The following is a 17566-nucleotide window of genomic DNA, read 5'->3' as shown; positions in this document are numbered from 1 at the left end:
ATTCAAGATTGTCCTCAGTGGGAAAAGGAATCAAAGAAGAAGAAATACAAGGATTACAGTTCTGATGATGCGAAGAAAAGGAAGAAATCCACAAAATCCTCATCATCGAAATCCTCCAAGCCTTCATATCACAAGAAGAGCATCTCCAAGAAGGCCAGGGCATTCATTGGCAAGGAAATGGACTCTGAGGTTGAATCTGAAGAAAATGAGGAAGAGGAGTCATCTGAGGAGTCCGAATCCGGAGTGGCGAGCCTAGCTCTCGCTACTGCATTCGTCAGCAAGTCTATCTTCAACACTAAAGAAAATGACCTCACCAACAAGGCTGATGAAGGCGATGATGACTACGCTCCCACCTATTGCTTCATGGCAAAGGTTGCCAAGGTACTCAAATATACCTCATCTGAATCAAGTGAGAATGAATCTGATGAAAACCTTAAGCCCAGCTATTCTAAACTTGCTAAGATATCTATAAAACAACAAAGGGCTTTAGAAATGGTTCAAAACATGCTAAATAAAAGTGATGATATGTTGGGTGAAGAAATGGATCGCACTGAAACTTTGACTGAAAATCTTCAGAGACTTCAGTCCAAGCTTGACAAACTTCAAAGTCATCATAACACTCTCTTATCGGATCATGAGAAGCTTTCTTATGAATTTCTTCAAAGAAAGAAAGACCTTGAGAAGCTAAGAGTGAGTTATGAAGATCTTCAGAAGGAGCACGATTCATTACTTGCTCAACAAATCAGCGCATCTCAGGAAGAATTTGTTCCTCCATGCTTGAAGTGCATTAAACGTGAATCTGCTAATTCTTCACCTGAATGTTCAAATGCTGCTAATGTTTCAAATTCTTCACATGCCTCTGCTATCACTAATTCCTCATCTGAGGACATTGCTAGTATCACTGACGATGCAGGGCTGAAGGAATTGTACACGATAGGCATGTACAAAAGCCTCAGAGGGCATCAGTCTCTTTGTGGTGTGCTTAAAAAGCAGATCCTCAACAGGAACCCTAGGAAAGAGGGTATCGCCTTTGAGAGGAAACTCAATGTTGATGGTACATATTGGAAGCCTGAGCAGTACCCCAAAACTACATGGGTTGCTGCAAAAGGACCTCCAGTTGATCCATCTAACTTATCTGGATTTGCATGTGAATCTCCTCATTCTGATGATGAGTCAATTGACTCCAACTATAAGCTATTCAAAAATCAGAATGGTGAAGTATTCGCTACATATGTTGGCACTAACTGCAGGAACGACTCCCCAAAGAAAATCTGGGTTCCCAAAAGATGCCTTGAAAATCTTCAGGTGAATGTCATCATGACGCCACCTGTGAAGAATAGGAACTCCAGATCAAATTCCTCATACGGACCAAATTCCTCATATGGATCAAAGTCCTCATATGAACATCATCATGCTATGCTTACTCTAACCCCTCTTATGTGAAACGAAATGGACTGGCTTCTATGCCATCCTTAACGTATGGAGCTCGCAGAATGATGAACTCTTTGCCACCCCTTCAGATGTGGGTGGTGAAGAAAAAGAACTAATCTTTTCTGCAGGGTCAGGTCTCCAGACGCACATAATTGTCTGAAGAATTTGCTGGAGACCTAAGCATGCCTGAAAGGACGCAGGCTAACCATGAAGAAATGAACTTTCATTTCTCATGTCCTCATATTGCATTATTAGTTCTTTTACTTGATGAAATTGATCCGATGAATTGATGTCATATTCTTCACTGATGAAGTATATGAGTTTGTAAGCTGCACCAATTCATTTGCAGGATGATCAACCCAAAGCCACTGAGTGGGTCCTCGATAGTGGATGTACAAACCACATGACTGGTGACAAGAATCTATTGATGGATGCTCCATTATCTCCATCGCTTATGAAGCATATCATCTTTGCTGACAAAGGCAAAAGTCAGGTATTGGGTCTAGGTAAGGTTGCGATTACAAAGGATCGACACATGGACAAAGTCATGCTTGTTGAGTCCTTAGGATACAACCTTATGTCTGTCTCAATGCTTTGTGATCTTGATACGGTTGTTGTCTTTGGCAAGTACCATTGTGTTGTGGTTATGGAAGCTGACAATTCCAAAGTCTTCGAAGGCTTTAGGAGAGGAGACTTGTATATTGTTGATTTCTCTACAGGACCACAACCAGCCGTGTGCGTACTTGCAAAAGCTTCAGAAGGCTGGCTCTGGCATCGACGACTTGGTCATGCAGGCATGAGGAATTTTCACACGCTTGCGAAGAAGAAGCATGTCATTGGCATCGAGAATGTCAAATTCCTCAAGGATCACCTATGCGGAGCCTATGAAGCTGGGAAGATGACTAAGGCCAAGCATCTAGCGAAGACTATCATGACCACCACTCGCTCATTTGAATTGCTTCACATGGATCTCTTTGGTCCTAATCATTATTCTGCTATTTCAAATGAAGCATCTCAATATGGCTTTGTTATTGTTGATGAATTATTCTCGCTACACATGGGTACACCTTGTTACTTAGAAACATGAAGTGCAAGAAGTCTTCAAACGATTCTCCTCGAGGGCTTCAACCAACTTTGGTGTGAAGATCAAGCACATCAAAAGTGACAATGGCACTGAGTTCAAGAATTCTGGTATCGATGACTATCTTGATGAACTTGGTATTGCTCATGAGTTATCTGCTCCTTACACTCCTTAGCAGAATGGCGTCCTGGAGCGCAAGAACAGGACTCTTGCTGAGATGGCTCGCACTATGCTTGATGAATACAAAACGCCTCGTCGTTTCTGGACTGAGGCAATTGATACTGCGTGCCACATCATCAACAGAGTATATCTTCACAAATTCCTCAAAAAGACTGCCTATGAACTCCTCACTGATAAGAAACCCAATGTAAGTTATTTTAAAGTCTTCGATGCTAAATGTTGGATTAGAGATCCTCATCACAACTCAAAATTTGCACCGAAAGCACATGAAGGTTTTATGCTTGGTTACGGAAAGGACTCGCACACCTACAGAATCTTCAACAACGTTCTTCACAAAGTTGTTGAAACTGTAGATGTGCGGTTCGATGAAACTAATGGCTCGCAAAGAGAGCACCTACCTACTGTGATAGATGAACCAGCACCTGAGGAAACTATCAAGTTCAAGGCCACTGAGGATGTCATTCCAACTGAAGAACCTGCTGAATAATTCATTCCAGAACATGAAGGAGCTAGTGCACCTGGAGAAAATGCTGAAGAAAATGGTGCTGAAGAAAATACTGATCAAATTCTTCAACGACAACCAGCTCATCCTCGCATTGCAAAAGAAGTGCAAGTTGAAAAGATCATCAATGACATCAAAGCGCCAGGTCCTCTCACACGCTCAAAAGCTTCACATTTGTCTAAATTTTGTGGGCAATATGCTTTTGTCTCTATTACAGAGCCCACTAAGGTAGATGAAGCATTTTTGGAGCCCGAGTGGATTCAGGCCATGCAAGAAGAATTACATCAGTTCGAGCTCAACAATGTCTGGGAACTGGTCAAACGTCTAGATCCTCACAAGCACAATATCATTGGCACAAAGTGGATCTACCGCAACAAGCAAGATGAAAATGGCCTTGTGGTGAGGAATAAGGCACGGCTTGTAGCTCAAGGCTACACACAGGTTGAAGGAATTGATTTCGATGAAACTTTTGCACCTGTTGCTATACTTGAGGTTATTTGCATATTACTTGCTTATGCTAACCATCATGATATCACTCTGTATCAAATGGATGTGAAAATTGCATTCCTCAATGGTAAGCTTGAGGAAGAAGTATATGTTGCTCAACCCCCAGGTTTTGAAGATCCAAAGAATCATGACAAAGTCTTCAGACTCAATAAGGCCCTCTATGGCCTCAAGCAGGTCCCACGGGCTTGGTATGATACTTTGAAGGAACTCTTCATGAAGAAAGGCTTCAAACCCGGTTCACTCGACCCTACTCTTTTCACTAAATCTTATGATGGTGAATTGTTTGTGTGCCAAGTATATGTTGATGATATTATCTTTGGCTGTACTGACCAACGTTATAGTGATGAATTTGCCTATATGATGAGTGAAGAATATCAAATGTCTAGTATGGGAGAGTTGAAATTCTTCTTAGGTCTTCAAATTTGTCAACAACACAAAGGCATATTCATATCTCAGGAGAAATACCTCAAGGATGTACTGAGGACATTAGGCATGCAAGATTGCAAAGGTGTCAAAATTCCTATGCCCACAAATGGCCATCTGTGCACTGATGAAAATGTTATTGACTTCGATCATAAGGTATACCGCTCCATGATAGGTTCCTTATTATACTTATGTGCATCTAGGCCAGATATAATGCTTAGTGTTTGCATGTGTGCCCGATTTCAAGCTGCACCGAAGGAATCACACCATAAGGTTGTGAAGCATATTCTTCGATATCTAGCTCACACACCAACACTTGGATTATGGTACCTCAAGGGCTCGGCTTTTGATCTTGTTGGATATTCTGACTCTGACTATGCTGGTGATCATGTGGATCGCAAGTCAACATCTGGAACATGTCATTTCCTCGGACGATCTTTGGCCTGTTGGTCCTCGAAGAAATAGAACTGCGTATCACTATCTACTGCTGAAGCTGAGTACATTGCCGCTGGTTCTTGCTGTGCCCAATTACTATGGATGAAGCAAACTCTCAAGGACTACGGCGTCAACATGAAGAATGTACCTCTCTTCTGTGACAATGAGAGTGCCATCAAGATTGCTCACAACCCAGTTCAGCACTCGAAGACAAAGCACATTCAGATTCGTCATCATTTTCTTCGTGATCATGTGTTGAAGGGCGACATTTCTATTGAGCATGTGAAGACTGAAGAACAGCTAGCCGATATCTTCACAAAGCCCTTGGATGAGAAGAGATTTAGCAAGTTGCGGTGTGAGCTAAATATCCTAGAATCTTTGAATGTTCTGTGAAAAGGACACTCATCCTAACACTTATGCAAAATTGATGACTTAGATGTGCAACACATGAAGAAACGTTTTACTTCAATCAATTAAGAATAACACTCTTAGTGTGAAGAAATTAACGAAGAATTTGATTCTCAGAACCCTACGATAATTGTACGCGGTGTCTGAAATCATCATTCTTATACGGTGGGTCACGCCACCACCAGAAGTTGAAATTCCTCAAATTATTCATATTCTTCAACTTTGCATAGTCTTCACTGGTTCTGTCGTTTTTCTTCATTGGCTATATATGAGTTTATGTCCTCTACATCATTCACTTATTGCTATTTCTTCAAGTTGGTTTTTTCCGCTAAGTGAATGTGATCGGACCCTTCCCCTCTATGCTATACTCAACCCAGTCTGTTCACAAATTCTTCATGTGCGTTCTATTTGAAACTCGTTCAAAATCTTCACTGTGTCCTTGTCAGCTGAAGAAATTGCGAACGGAACTTTAAAACCTATCTTATCTAAATTTTCGGCTTTGCCGCTCAAACTGTTCCGCATCCCACGATACACTTATCCACTCACCCATGATCTAACACGATCTCCACCTCTCACTACGTGGGTGACACATGTCATGCGAATGAGAAGGGTCAGGGGCACGTTCGTCCAATTTCTTCGGGCAAGCAGTTTTTCCCCGTGGCTATAAATACCCCTCCTTCCCTTCCTCACTTCTTTTACTCCGCTCGACCTCTCTCTCCAGCTCGAGCTTCTCAAACCCTAGCGTCGTCGCTACTTCATCGCCGCCGGTGAGGAAGAGCTTCACTGCCACGACCTCGTCGCCGATGTACTCGTGCCGACCGCGGACATCTTCACTCCGCCGCCGCCGTAGCCGTCTTCCTCCGCCAAGTTAGGGCGTGGAAGATCTGCATAGATGAACCTCACATCTCCTCACTCTAGTTCGTCGTGTTCTTCGTCCAGGGTAAATAAAAGTTACTTTTACTGCCCTCGTTGATTCGAATGATTATCTACAAAATCTTCAAAAGTGTTTTTCTTCATATCTTCACACACTGAACACCTCACAAAGTCATATGTTCTTGATTCGTTTCTCTAAGCATCATTTTTCTTCAAGATTCCTCAATTTTGTGGATCTTCAATCTATACAACTCTGGAACCTAAGACAAAGAACGCTTAGTGAAAATCTTCAAGACTCATCTGGTCAAATTCCTCAAACTTGTTCATTTTGAAAAACCCTCTGAGAACGCATATGACCTCTCCAAATTTCTCGCAACTATACTCTGTTCACAGGTACACATGTCAACTGCTGAATCAGTAGGTTCTCATCAACTTAACTCATTTGCAGCGTTCCTCGAAGAAAAGTTGCATACTTCTTCAGAGAATTCGATTGTTCAAATTCCTCAACTGAAGAAAATGGCTGATGGTAAAAGGCCACAGAAGGGAGGAAACAGGCCTAAGGTAAATACAGCGTTTGAGATCCCTGATGACATATATGCTGGGTACTGCACACCTACTGAGGAAACCAAGAACGAGCGCAAAGTGCGCATTCAGAAGATAGAGAGGAGATGGGCAAGAGAATGGAGGGAGTACAGATACGTCACTCCTAAGTATATGAAGAAATTCGCACTCAATCCTCCATGCCCAAGAGCTCCATTGGCACCTGGCCAAATTGCTGATCTCACCAGCCTCAAGCCAGGTGAGGACTATCTTGATGAATGGGCCAAGCGACAAGGCAAGTTGTCTAAGCAAGCCAAAGAAGAGTGAGGAAATTCAATGAATACTCTGCCGCTGCTGCTGCCTCTGCTGAGGCCATTGCTGTCAAGCCAAAGAAGGCTATGTCAAAGAAGCCTGCGCGCAAGCCAAGTGCTTCATCAGCAATGCCCTCATGGCCAGAATCATCAAAGCCCTCACGACCAATTCCTCATGCTGCTCTTGTTCCTTCAAAGTCCTCAGCTCCTCTGCCAAAGCCTTCAGCTGTTCTGACCAAATCCTCAGCACCTGTGCATCTCGCTTCGTGCCAAAGGACTGCCAGCATCTCCATTGCCTCAGGTGTCTCAACTAGTTCCTCAGCTGCACCAAGTTCCTCAGCTGGCCCCTCACTGCTGAAGACAAAGGCCACTGCTGGACAAGGTCCACGCCCAAGTCCTCAAAAGAAGCAAGTCGCTTTCCAAGTGCCGTCTGATGAAGATGAAGCTGATGATGATGAACTTGCAGAAATCATCAGAGACAGGCAAGTCAGGGCCGCTAGAGCCAAAGGATCAGAGGTGCCACTATTTTTGGATCCCAAGCTGATCCTCGACTACATTGATGATTGGCACAAGGACCCCAACACTCCCTTTCCTGACTTGAAGCTGACTCCTGGCCAGAGTCACATGTTGACCCACTTCATTAAAGAAGAAAAGTGGAAATATGAGAAGGCCAGGCAGATCAAGAAAGCGTAGTACAAGAAGGAGAAATTTCTAAAGAACAACATTGTCACTATGACAACTGATGAACTTGTAAAAATCCAATCTGAAATCAAAACCCTCAGTGATGACTTCAAAGCCTACTATGCTGATTGGCAAGGAGCCAAAGTTAGATTTGTAAAGATAACTGAACAGTTCACTTCAAATGTTGCTGCCCCAACGCAACAAGAAATTCCTCAGGCTGAAGCATCTGCTCAGCTGACTGAAGAACATGCCAGCACCGCTGATGACAATAAGGCTGCTGAAGAAAATGTGAGTTCTAGGGCTGATGACTGCATTCCAACCACTTAAGAAATTGCCTGGGCACCCACTAGTGGTCCGCCTGAAGAAACTGAAGAACTCAGGGAAACTGCATCAGTTGTGCCTGAAGAAAATCAACCAGATTCCTCTGCTCCTCCTGCGCCAACGCCAACTCGGATCCTTCCATCTGCATCAGATGTGAAGAAGACCAAGGCTGCAGAGCATGCTGCAGTGAAGAAAAGGAAAGCATCAGCTGCTTCAGATTCTTCAGCTCCGAAGAAAATGAAGCCTATGACAAGTTCAGTTGCACATCCTATTGATGTTGTTCCCATCTCAACCAGGCCGTCAAAGGACCTTGTTCCTTTTGATGAAGAATATGTGATCCCCAGTGGATCTGATGAAGAAACTCATTCTGCTGCTTCATCTGAACCATTGGATGAAGAAATTGAAGTGGATGCGATCCCTTCAACACCTATCATCTCCTCGCCCATGCCTCAGTTCACAGCTGAAGAGGCTGACGTTGAAGAAATGGAAGATGAAGATGTGGACATTGGCTGCTCCACACCCATAATCAGTGATGAATTCTGGGAAAGTCAGCATCCAAACTCTCCAATGTTCACCCCTCTACAGCAAATTCCTCAGTCCCCCACACAAACTGTTCACATGAGCTCTAAAGAAACTCATCCCACTGCATCTGTCCAGGAGGAAATTCCAGCCACTAGCGCTGAAGAAACTGCTGCTGCTAAACAACCAACGACGCAGACTGCCACTGAGGAGGAACCAGAAATTCCTCAGCCTGAAGAACCTGCGATTGAGATTCCTGAGGTCGTGATGCAACTCACTGACACTCCTCTGCCGAATCCAAAGGTTCCATTCTCACGCAAGAAAAAGTTCAAGGCTGATGATTTCTTCGGCGAGCACGTATTCTTCAAAGATTACAACCCATATGACTCTGATCGCATTAGGAAGATCCGTTTCTGGACTGCTAGTCAAGCCAATTTCTATTCCTCAGTGCTTTTCAACAAGGAGAAGATTTTCTACCATGAGCATATTCCTCACGTGGATATGGAATCTCTGCCATGCTTCGCACCAGTCCTTAGTGTTCTTCACAACGCTGGACTGCTCAACTTTTGCTCTGACATCTGCGATTGGAATGAAGAACCGATTCTTCAATTCTATGCAACGCTGCACATCACCGGAGATGCTGAAGATGTGAATTCATGGGTGCTGGACTGGATGTCTGAAAACACTCACTACACTGCACCAGCCTCTGAATTGCTTCGTGCTCTACCACTCAGTCCTCCCCTTGAAGAAGCTCGCTGCATCTACAGTGAACCTGAGCTCACACATTATTACATGCAGGTGCTAATGAAGCCTTTGAAACCGGGTCAGGCACCAAGAACCAAATTCCTCGTGAAGGAATTGTTGTACGTGCCTAGAACTGTCTATCGTATTCTTACGAGGACAATCAGTCCTATCAAAGGTCACGACTCATCTGATGAGGAAATTTTTGGCATCATGAAGAATCTGGTATTCAACATCGTTCATGGCATTCCTGTCAATTATCACGATTTCTTCATGAGGACTATGGCAAATGTTGCATTGTCTCTGTTTGAGCTGAAGCCTTATGCACCTTGGATCATGAGATTCCTCAGGACAAGGTCTTCACTCAACTACAAAGCTGATTTCCAGAATCATCTCAGCTACTTGCCCCCAATTGAAGTCCTCAAGCAGATATATTCCTTAGTTGATGGAAAGGGCAAGGCACCAGCTGTAATTAATGAAGGCATTCATCCATTGGATGGTCAGTTTCGCAAAGCTGCATCTTATTCCACCAATGATGACTCTGCCACACATGACTCTGCCAATGCACCCAAGTCCACTCCTCAAGCCACTGCTCCGCGCGTGATGACTGATCGTGAAGTTCTGCTTAGTATTCACCAGAAGGTGGATCAAAATCACAAATGGGTTAAGCGTCAGTTTGGTTCACTTCTTCACAACATGACTGCCACACACAACGCAGTGAAGAAAAACCACTACTACCTCCATCAAGTCTTCGGTCGCACCTGGGCAATCCTGTCACATCTGATGGTGAAGAAGATCTAAAGAACATGGGTCTTAATGAAGATTTTGACTGGTCTGCACCTCCACTTAAGAAATTCAAGAAGGTCAAGGTTCCTTCTCTGGTGGCCAGCTCATATTCTTCATCGCGCGACACTGATGAACATGAAGATTTGGACGACACTGCGGCAGGCCCTACATCAACCAACGACCCCAACAATGCTGACGCTCCTTCATCAACATGATTATCTTCAGGGGCGTTAGTCCTCATTTTCGATCCTTTTGGTGATTCGATGCAAAGGGGGAGAAATATGAGTTAGTCTTCAAGCGGGTCTACTATATGGGCGTTTTTTGTTAAGTTACAACTCTCGTTCTTCTGAAACTTTATTGGATCGAGTTGTAATCTTAAACCCGATGGTGCTCTGATACTTTTGATGCACTATGCTCTGATACTCTTGATGCACTATTCTGCATGCTTATTCCTCGTTAATATTATTACACGCATGCTGAATTTCATCAGGCACCATATTTCATATTTCATCATGCATTTCAAATTCTTCATATTATATGTTAAATGCGTGTATGAATTACAAGATATAGGGGGAGATCTCCATGATTCAACTCTTCAAGTGTGCATTGCTTCAAAAGCAAATTCCTCACTATGCACATCTTCAGGGGGAGTTCTTCTATATCTTGCAATCAAATTCCTCAATATCAGTATTTACACTTCATATGTTTATCCCCGTTGAAAACTTAACCTATATTGTCATCAATCACCAAAAAGGGGGAGATTGTAAGTGCATCTAGTGCCCCTTAGTGATTTTGGTGTACTAAAGACTTATAGGTTAAGGGACTAATGCGTGTCTGAGTGTACACATGTCTATAAGTCTATGAGGAGTTTGATATTTACAGGAAAAGTCGACCCCTGAAAATTAATATCTTCGACTGAAGATTTTGGTATTTCTGAAGACTTTCATGAAGACTTTGAAAGTGAAGAAATTGGTGTGTCCGTGAAGACTTGATATTCATGCGAGGAATTTGAAGCTTGAAGACTTTCGTTTTCATAGTTTTTTTCTCTTTTTTGAGTCATAGGAAACACCGTACTGTTAAAGGGGGTCGAGGAAATACTAAGGAAAAATTTCCATGTGATGCTCAACTCAAAATCCTACACCTACCAATCCCTTCGAGTGAAGCCATTGGAAAATCTCATACAGGTCAGTCAATTTCTTCAGTGACAGAGACGAAGTTCTTCTGGTCTCTGAGGAATTTGTCCTGACTGAGGAGTTAGGAATTCGCCAGTGCGGATTGCCTACACAGTGAGGAACATGATAGCCCTGAGGATTTTGCTACTCAAAATTCTGACCGTTGCTGTGCTATGCGCCAGCTGTCCCAAAATATCTATCCACCTAACGGTCATATCATTGAAGGGCATTTATGTCTTATCATGTCGGGCTGCTCCCTAGGCTATAAATAGCCGCCCCCTACAACCACTAGCTGGTTGGATGCTCCGAGAGAAACTGACACTTGTCATTTGAGAGCAACCCATCCTCCAAGGACTTTGAGTGAAAATCATCAAGTGAGGAAAAACCAAAAACCCAAAACCCAAACACCTACAAACCCCAAGTGATTGAGCATCATTGAAGAGATTGATCCTAAGTGGATCCGACGCTTGTTACCTTTGAAGATTGTGCTTCTTCCAGACGGTTAGGCGTCATGGTCTAGAGCATCCAAGAGGAATTGTGGATCGCCGAGTGACCAAGTTTGTGAAGGTTTGGAAGTCGCCTGAAGACTTACCACGAGTGATTGGACGAGGTCTATGTGACCTTAGTTCAAGGAGGATACGGTGAGGACTGGGTTTCTTGGACTAAGTGTCCTTGAATGGGTGTCTGGGACTGTGTGTCCTCAAGTTTAAATCCTCAGCCGCTCCAACCAGACGTACAACTGAGACAACAGTTGGAACTTGTCTACCAAATCATTGTCTTCACCGAGCTTACTGGTTCTATTTCCTCAACTATTTCATTTCCTCATAACTGTGCTGTGTGTTTGTTCATATCTATGTTTGAAGACTTTGACTGAAGACTTTCTCAATTTCCTCAGTTCAATTTCTTCAGTCTGTTTGTCTTCATCCTGTGTTATCCTGTGATTACGCTTCCTGTACTCTGTGCCTGTCTTCATTTCATCATGATGACTATGCTTGTATTCTGTTATGTTTACTTTTGAGTACTTATTCCGCTGCTAGTAGTTCTTCACTAAGGAATTTCCTCACCGGCAAATTCCTCAGTGAAGAATTTCATAAAAATCGCCTATTCACCCCCCTCTAGTCGATATAACACACTTTCAACATGGTCGTCTCGCCAACTATTACTTTTGCAACTATTTCTATCGCATAGTGATAAAGTAAAGCAATTGTATGGCGCTTGCATCTTATGCAATAAAGAGACAACCATAAGGCTCCTGCCAGTTGCCCATAACTTTAACAAAACATGATTATCTCATACAACAATTTATTTCTCATCACGTCTTGACCATATCACATCACAACATGCCCTGCAAAAACAAGTTAGGCGTCCTCTACTTTGTTGTTGCAAGTTTTACATGGCTGCTACGGGCTTAGCAAGAACCGTTCTTACCTACGCATCAAAAATCACAACATGGTATAGTGATTGCTTTTTGATCTTCAGAAAGAACCCTGTTCATTGAATCCGATTCAACTAAAGTTGGAGAAACCGACACCCGCCAGCCACTTGTGTGAAAAGCACGTCGGTAGAACCAGTCTCATGAACGTGGTCATGTAATGCCGGTCCGGGCCGGTTCATCCAAAAATACCGCCGAATCAAGAAATAACTAGTGACGGCAAGCAATATGTATATACCCACGCCCACAACTCCTTTGTGTTCTACTCGTGCATATGACATCTATGCATAGACCTGGTTCGGATGTCACTGTTGGGGAATGCAGTAAGTTCAAAAAAATTCCTACGCACACGCAAGATCCATCTAGGTGATGCATAGTAAAGAGAGGGTAAGAGTGTTGTCCACGTACCCTCGTAGACCATAAGCGGAAGCATTATGACAATGCAGTTGATGTAGTTGTACGTCTTCACGATCCAACCGATCCTAGCACCAAAGGCACGGCACCTCCGCGATCTGCACACGTTCAGCTCGGCGACGTCCCTTGTACTCTTGATCCAGTTGAGGCCGAGGGGAGTTTCGTCAGCATGATGGGGTGATGACGGTGATGATGAAGTTATCGATGCAGGGCTTCGCCTAAGCACTACAACAATATAACCAAGGTGGAAATTTGTGGAGGGGGGCAGCGCACACGGCTAAAGATCAACTTGTGTGTCTATGGGGTTCCCCCCTCCCCCGCATATAAAGGAGTGGAGGAGGGGGGGTACGGCCTCCTATGGCGCGCCCCAAGTAGGGATTCCTACTCCTACTAGGAGTAGGTTTCCCCCCTTTCCTAGTCCAACTAGGAGGGGAAAGGAAGGGGAACGATGGGAGGAGGAAGGAGGGGGAGCCGCCCCCTCCTTGTCCAATTCTTACCAGCCCATGGGGGGGCACCCCTTGAGGCCCTTATCTCCTTTTCCGTATGGCCCATTAAGGCCCACTACTTCCCCCGACGAATTCCCGTAACTCTCCGGTACTCCAGAAAATACCCGAATCAGTCGAAACCTTTCCCATGTCGGAATATAGCCTTCCAATATATTGATCTTTACGTCTCGACCATTTCGAGACTCCTCGTCATGTACGTGATCTCATCTGGGACTCTGAACAATCTTCAGTACATCAAACTACATAACTCATAATACAAATCTTCATCGAACGTTAAGCGTGCAGACCCTACGGGTTCGAGAACTATGTAGACATGACCGAGACACATCTCCGGTCAATAACCAATAGAAGAACTGGATGCTCGTATTGGCTCCTACATATTCTACGAAGATCTTCATCGGTCAAACCGCATAACAACATATATCATTCCCTCTGTCATCGGTATGTTACTTGCCCGAGATTCGATCGCCGGTATCATCATACCTAGTTCAATCTCATTATCGGCAAGTCTCTTTACTCGTTCCGTAATGCAACATCCCGCAACTAACTCATTAGTCACATTGCTTGCAAGGCTTATAGTGATGTGCATTACCGAGAGGGCCCAGAGATACCTCTCCGACAATCGGACTGGCAAATCCTAATCTCGATGTATGCCAACTCAACAAACACCATCAGAGACACCTGTAGAGCATCTTTATAATCACCGAGTTACGTTGTGACGTTTGATAGCACACAAGGTGTTCCTCCGGTATTCGAGAGTTGCATAATCTCATAGTCAGAGGAAGATGTATAAGTCATGATGAAAGCAATAGCAATAAAAATAAACGATCATTTATGCTAACCTAACGAATGGGTCTTGTCCATCACATCATTCTCTAATGATGTGACCCCGTTCATCAAATGACAACACATGTCTATTGTCAGGAAACTTAACCATCTTTGATTAACGAGCTAGTCAAGTAGAGGCATACTAGGGACACTTTGTTTTGTCTATGTATTTACACATGTACTAAGTTTCTGGTTAATACAATTCTAGCATGAATAATAAACATTTATCATGATATAAGGAAATATAAATAACAACTTTATTATTGCCTCTAGGGCATATTTCCTTCAATGTCAATGAAACATGGTGTGTAATTTCTCATGCAAAATACGATCTGGCCACATTGGCCCGAGGGGCCACATTAGTTACCGACCTTTGTTTTTTTAATGGCGTGCCGTTCAGTTTTGAAGAATGACTAACTGGTACTGTATGCAGAGAAAATATAAACTACTCTATCTCTACTCCACCTCTAGTACTAGTAGTATACAAAAGATATATAGGCTGGAGCTTCAGCGCTTTCTTCCTAAGGGCTGCCCACTTGCTTCTCACACTATCACCCTCTCTCCAGATCTAAAAAAGACGGCCTCTCTCTCCCTCCTCACCAGTGGTCACAGATCCGCCGGGGAAGAAAAAGACATCCAGCGTTGGCGCATTCGTCGGCGGCGAGTGAGGTCATGCACTGACGACAAAGGCCGTCCTCTCAGACCTAGCGCACGCGCAGGATGGCCTCTGTCCCCAAGCTCGCTGCTGTAGTGTGTGCGAAGGAAGACGACAACGAGTGAAGCCACTTCCCGTCGAGCCTCAGGTATGCTACCCCTTTTCGAACCATACCCTTGTTCTATTGCCCCATCTGCCACATCGCTGCATGTGGATCTTTTTCCACTCCACCATCTTCCCAATTTGCTATCCTCTGCTTTGTTGGTCACGCAGACGAAAACCTTAACTTGCACTATTAAAGGGAAACCCTACTTCATGTAGACTAATCCATGTTTGGGTTGAATAAGTAGAGGAAGGGAGACTGTACTGTCCAAGAGACTAGGAATCGAACTTGCATCTGGTTGATAAGGGGAAAATCAGTAGCTAAGGAACGAGTCCTGTGTCTCTTGGTTGAAGAAGGACAAAAAGGCATGACAACACAATAGAGAATGACTAGGTCGCTCGGTTTGTTGTCCTCACATAGGACAAAGGTGGCTAAAGAGAACAAAAATGGGATGTAATCCACATATGTTGCATGGATATTTGTTGCTCTAGGCAACCATACCTCCCTCTCTAATCTATGCGTCCGTGGAGGTACATCGTACTGGTGCGCCCACTGTCCGAATGGGCCTCCCATGCTCTTATTGCCACTTTTTGCTATTAGTATAATGCCCACGGTCAAGTCAAGCAATGCTACTGCTAAAGTGATGCCACATTTAACTAATGTCGCACTCAGTCTAATGCCACCGATAAATTTAAGCAATGTCATTTAATGTCACTGGATTATTTCAGGGTTAGCTATTGATTGTCGATGTATTAAAGATTTTTTAGCTAAGGTATTCTAATGCTGTTGCATAGCCAATATACCAACGATGAATCTTATTACTACCTTCAGATTTTTTTCACTGTTAATGCTTATAGAATACATACCTCACTTTCATGAGATAAGTCATTTTTTGTACAGTGTCAAGAGGAAAGGTCAAGAGTGGGCACCTCCTCCTCCGGCAGTTCTCTTGATTCGTTCGATCAAGTTTTTATGTTTGATCGATTATCAAGATTGGGATATCAATTTTTAGGTCCCCTCGAGTTCCAAATGATGTTTACCTTGAAGGTACATGGTTTGCAAAAATTTTATACTGTCATTAGTTAATGCTAGTTACCTTCAGACTTTTGTATTTGGTTTAATGCTCTTGCACAGCTAGTATACCAATGCTGAAACTTGTTACCTTTACATTTTGTATTGTTAATTCTTATAGAAATCTTCCAGTGCTAGAGCTTATGGAAATCTGTTCAGTAAAACCATTGTATTGTACCCTGTAATAAAATAACTACTCTACTATTGCACTAGCCACCGTATTAGTGTATATTTGTACTATTCGAATGGTGTTGCATTAGCGTATGGACATATATAAAGTGTGGCAAGCTTTCCCAGATATGTGCTCAAGAAAACTACTACCTATTTTTCTAAATACTAGACGTTTGGGTACTTTAAATTGAACTGCGAAAACGTCATATATTAAGGAACAGAGGGTGTAGAGTTCACTCAAATTAGAGCATCTCCAATAGCTTGTCTATATGGATGTCTATACTCGTTTTCCACGACGTGAGCCCAAAACAGGTGTACAACAACTTGTCTATATGGTCGTCCAAATATAACATCCTCTAAATCAACCTCGACAATGTCCACGCCTGGACATTGTGAAGGCGTCGTCTAAACTCAGCTGCAGTCATGATTTCTTCCTCTCCCGAGCGACGGCCCACCTGTCATGGTCCCTGTATATAGACGTTCCGATGCAAAACTGGACGTGTATATAAGGGAATCTTTTTAGACCATTGTCTATATGAATATATAGACATCCAAATATACACATGCTATTGGAGATGCTCTTATCCCAGTAAAGCTAGTCACACCTTTGTTAAAATTAATGTTCATTATGTTATCGGCGGAGGTCTGTATGTTTGTCTCTAATGCCTGCCGACTACATACCTGACATCATGATGTAATGTTAAGTCATTTCCTTTTGTACAGTGTCACTGAATTTTCAAGGCGGTGATGGCATTTTATTTTAGTTGAACTACACAAAATATGCTTAAAAGAAGTGGAAAGGTCAGGAATGGTTCAATTTTTCAGAAAAACCTATGTATGCCTTCCTGACATCAGCCGTTGTTGCCTTATTTATTCCTTCAAACAGGTGGTTAGAAACAGTCTTGCTATCTTTTCCCACTAAGAAATTGGAATGCTTATATTTTTGAGTCTATGCTTCAACTAGTGCCAGTTTTATAGTAATCACACTTTCAATATCTATGCAAACAGGGATGCTCAATTTTAGTAGAACTGGGCAAAATGTCCAAATGGTACAACATTAGGAGCATGTTTTTTTCCAAACCTTTATATCCAATTGGTGGCACTATGAGCTGTTCATTACAAAGGTACATGGTTTACTACTATCTTGCTACTCTTTTTGTACTGTCATTAGATAGTAATACTAGTGGTTTGCATGTGAATTTATTGGCAGGGTGGACGTACATTGGAGGTGCATGACATGATTCAATGATTGGATGCTCAATTTCGGTTGTATCGATTTCACCTCTTCCATCACTGCAAACATGGATATCGTTGGTCTGATGAAGAATAGGCGCTATATTTCCGCGCTAAACCAGCAAATCAATTCAGTATGAAATTGTTCAGGGAAAAACATGACTGTATCAAATTGTCCAGTGCAAAACATGACAGATGCTAAGCGGAATAGACGTGTTTAAACCGAAAATACAAGGTGGGTA

The sequence above is a fragment of the Triticum dicoccoides genome, chromosome 5A, assembly GCF_002162155.2.
Source record: "Triticum dicoccoides isolate Atlit2015 ecotype Zavitan chromosome 5A, WEW_v2.0, whole genome shotgun sequence".
Taxonomy (NCBI): domain Eukaryota; kingdom Viridiplantae; phylum Streptophyta; class Magnoliopsida; order Poales; family Poaceae; genus Triticum; species Triticum dicoccoides.
Note: the sequence above shows the minus strand (reverse complement) of the source record.